This window comes from Tauraco erythrolophus, unplaced genomic scaffold (assembly GCF_009769465.1).
Source record: "Tauraco erythrolophus isolate bTauEry1 unplaced genomic scaffold, bTauEry1.pri scaffold_40_arrow_ctg1, whole genome shotgun sequence".
Lineage (NCBI taxonomy): Eukaryota > Metazoa > Chordata > Aves > Musophagiformes > Musophagidae > Tauraco > Tauraco erythrolophus.
The window spans coordinates 571,735-576,053 of NW_028238614.1; the positions used below are offsets into that span (position 1 = coordinate 571,735).

General features: G+C 51.7%; 1 pseudogene; it reads right to left on the bottom strand.

Moving 5' to 3' along the window:
- Positions 1–2,907: 2,907 nt before the first annotated feature.
- Positions 2,908–3,830, bottom strand: LOC104371393 (olfactory receptor 14C36-like; annotated as a pseudogene).
- Between the last annotated feature and the right edge of the window lie 489 nt (positions 3,831–4,319).

The window sequence follows — 4,319 nt, forward strand, 5'->3', positions numbered from 1 at the left end:
TCTCCGTGATGCCAATAAATCATATCCCAACAGGCGCACACACCTCTAACTCCTCTTGCTTGTTCCCCGTGCTGCGGGCATTGGCATAAAGGCATTTAAGTTGGGCCCCAGATGAATCTGACTTCCTGGCTGGAGCGGCTGGAATTCCTTTCTGCTGTTCTTCAGGTACTTCCAGCATATCTTTATCATTCTTGGTATTACCCCCCTCCCCCTTCAAATCTAGTTTAAAGCCCTGTCCATGAGCCCTGCCAGCTGTTACGCTAAGACCCTCGTTCCCCTCTGAGAAAGACAAGTTCTATCTGGTGCCATGTGACCCATGCCATTGTCAAAGAAGCCAAAATTGTGATGATGACACCAGCCACAGAGCCACTTATTAATTGATTGAATGGACTTGCTTCTTCCAGTATCTTTGCTCGCAATGGGAAGGATGGATGAAAAGATTACCTGTGTCCCAGATCTTCTTACCAGCTGTCCCAGGGTCCTGAAATCCCTCTTGATCAACTGTGGACTCCGTATTTCGGTTTCATCTCCACCCACATGGAAGAGTAGTAAAGGATAGTAGTCTGTGGGCTGTAGCAGGCTGGGAAGTTTCCTAGCGATGTCTTTAACCCGGGCTCCAGGGAGGCAGCAGACTTCCCTCCGAGCAGGGTCAGCCCGGCATATTGGACCTTCTGTCCCCTTCAGATGGGAGTCGCCTATAACTACCACCCTTCTTTTCTTCCCTGTGGAGGTGGTCTTGATACAACAGGTAGCCCTCTCTGACCCTGGTGACACCTCCAGTGCAGATGGTCCCTCAGCTTCACCATCCATCGATGGGCCTTCCACCTCCAGAGCCTCATACCTGTTGTTCAGGGGCACCTGGGGAGCTGAGGTAGGCAAGGAGAGGGGGGTCGCCTGTTGCCCCGAGCATGGACTTCTTTCCATTCATGGTTCGTCTTTGACCTACTGTCCTCTGCTGTGTGGGTGGTCCACTCCGCTGGGGGCACAGAATTGTACCTGGGACAAAAGGCAATGATTACTGTAGATGAAAGAAATATCTGCAGCCAAGGTGCAACTTCTTTCTGGATACAGACCTTCCAGTTCAGGAGCCTTGTAGAGAGAAGCAGGTGTCAAACAGTCTGGTACTGATCGTAGGATGAAACCACCAGCAGGGAACACTCAGTACCTGCAAAAGATGCTGATCACAGCACTAACACTGCTGTGAGAGGAGATGCTACCTACGAGGAAAAACATCTGTGTCTTTCTTAATTGGTTAAATAAATTGTGAAGGAAGTTCAGAGAGGTGAAAGATGAAGGGGTGTGTGCCTCAGAGTGCATTCATACTCCCTAGACGGGCTCTGTGCCTTCTGAAAGGTGAGAAATGGCTTCTTCTGAAGGGCGATGTCAGTCATGCTTCAGAACCGTTCCTGACTGCACAGGTGAGATGCTCCACGGAGCTGCTTCTTTCATAGTGTGCATTTGAAGGCACAGGCCAGAAAGCCAAGGAAGGGTGATGGAGCAGACAGGGGCATTTGCAATGAGCCTGTCCACGGCAGGTGAGAGAAATCTCATGGGGATGGTGAGGGTTATTCCTGGAGTCAGACACAGAAGTGTCAGGGCTCTGTCAGGTGCCCACCCCTGAGCTGCCCTCGTGCACTCATCTCACACACAGGGCTGTTCAGAGACACGAGCCCTTCTCTCGCACACGCACAGACGGTGCACTGCAGCAGTCAGCGTGTCTCCCTGGCCTCCTGCTGCCACTCCCAGGGACTAGGAGGCCCCTCAGCCCTGTGGTGTGTCATCCTGCTCTGAGCTTGTCTGGGCTGCCCCATGGCATGAGGAATGGACACAGGGACCTTGGTTCAAGGAAGCAAATCGTAGTGCTGCATCCAAGTGGTGTCCCAGAGAATGCTACTCTCAAGTGCAATGATCTTTAGGGGGCATCGTCTGTCCTAAAGGCCTTCATGGCACCTCCAGGAGCAGCTGATGGCGTTTGTGCTCACTCAGGTTCATTTCACCCCACGCACACCATGTACATGCTTATGTCTTGTCTTTGCAATGCAAATATGGACTTTAGAGCCACTCATTCAGAGTCCCTCCATGGAGGGACAAACAACCTCTCCAAGCTGGGGTGAGAGACCAGTGCCGGAATTGGTGGTTGTTATTGGCTGGTCTGTGATGATGGCTCTGGCGCAGAAGAGATCAGACCGTGCTCTGTGCGACATTTATGTGCCTCCAAGAATCCTAGCTGTGCAGGGACGCTGCTATGTGACCCCACCCTGCACATTCACACACTTTAGCTGTGCACTGGTGGTGTCTCTTGTGGTCATTTTTCTGGGCATGGTCTGGAAATGTCTTTGGAATAAGACATATGCCTTCAGACACTGCCCTGGAGAGATCCCCTGGTATGATGGAACCGCTCTTAGGGAGGCCAGCTCTGCCACAGCAGTGCCCATTGCCTGCCCCTGCCTGCGGTCACAGGGCTGCCACCCCGCAGGACTGTGACCAAGCTGCCAGAGATCTCAGGGCTGACACCAAACCCAAGGGCTCAGAGAGAGAGTGTGGAAGGGAAAAGAGAGCAGCTCTGGAAGAACAAGTGCTCCCTGGCAGGGCTGCCATGCTGGGACTGTCTTCCCCTCCACCTCTGCACACAGGAACAGTCACGGCATCCAAGAAAACATCTCGGATGAAGGATGTCAAAAAAAAAAAGTCACTGCAAGGCCCTTTATTTTGTTTAATCACACAGAGCGCACAGCTCCTCATATGCACAGCCACTCGGTCAGGGAAGAAAAGCAGAGAGTGAGTGAGAAAGGGGATGACAACATCGCTACAACTGAAAAACCACCAATAACAACAAAGAACACAATGGCATGTAGGGCCTCTTAGTTATCAGTTACACGAAGAAGATGAGCAGAAGTTTATTTCTGCTTAAAAACAACCAGTCATCAATTTCCACATGGCATCCTTGAGCTCCTGGTTCCTCATGCTGTAGATGAGGGAGTTCACTGCTGGAGGCACCACCGAGTACAGAACTGACACCACTAGATTCAATGTTGGGGAGGAGATGGAGGGGGGCATCAGGTAGGCAAAGATGGCAGTGCTGACAAACAGTGAGACCACGGCCAGGTGAGGGAGGCACGTGGAAAAGGCTTTGTGCCGTCCCTGCTCAGAGGGGATCCTCAGCACGGCCCTGAAGATCTGCACATAGGACACCACAATGAACACAAAACACCCAAATACTAAACCAACACTAACCACAAGAACCCCAGTTTCTCTGAGGTAGGAGTTTGAGCAGGAGAGCTTGAGCATGTGGGGGATTTCACAGAAGAACTGGTCCAGGGCATTGCCGTGGCAGAGGGGCAGTGAAAATGTATTGGCTGTGTGCAGCACAGCATAGAGAAACCCAGTGGCCCAGGCAGCTGCTGCCATGTGGACACAAGCTCTTGCTGCCCAGGAGGGTCCCGTAGTGCAGGGGTTTGCAGATGGCAACGTAGCGGTCATAGGACATGATGATGAGAAGAAAATACTCTGCTGATATCAAGAAGAGAAAGAAAAACATCTGAGCAGCACATCCTGAGTAGATGTCCCTGGTGTTATAGAGGGAATTGGCCATGGCTTTGGGAACAGTGGTGGAGATGAATCCCAGGTCAAGGAGGGAGAGGTTGAGGAGGAAGAAGTACATGGGGGGTGTGGAGGTGGTGGTCACAGGCTATGGTGGTGATGATGAGGCTGTTTCCCAGGACAGCAGCCAGGTAGATGCCCAGGAAGAGACAGAAGCGCAAGAGCTGCAGCTCCCGTGCGTCTGTCAATACCAGGAGAAGAAACTCGCTGATGGAGCTGCCGTTGGGCATGGAAGACTGTTGAAAGAGAAGACACTGACAATCAGGGCAGACTTTCCTTGAGCCACTCCTGTTCTGTTTCCCAAGAAACCCTCTCAAAAGTTTTTTCTTTCTTTGAGGGAACTTCCTTGAACTCCTTTCTGTGAGCTCAGGTTTGTGCTGCTGAGTGAGGGCACTTTCTTAGAAAGGGCAGAAATCCTCTTCTTTCACATTGTGCTCAGCGTGAACACTGGTGAGACCTGGGGGACACAAGGTCTCCCTGTGCCCTACTGCAGTCAGGAGAGCTGCTCTGCCTACGAGTGACCTGCTTGTCACCACGCAGGTGCCCTTTGCTTATTATACCTCTCTGTATTGGAGGATGATCTCACTAACAATGTACGGGAAGAAGAAGAGGAAAGTGGACTTTTCTGAGCTCAGAAGAGCCCAGATTTTAAGTCCATTTCTCCAAACTCTCTTCTCTTTCCCTTTGCACCTGAGCAGAGAGTGATGCAGAAGGGTGGC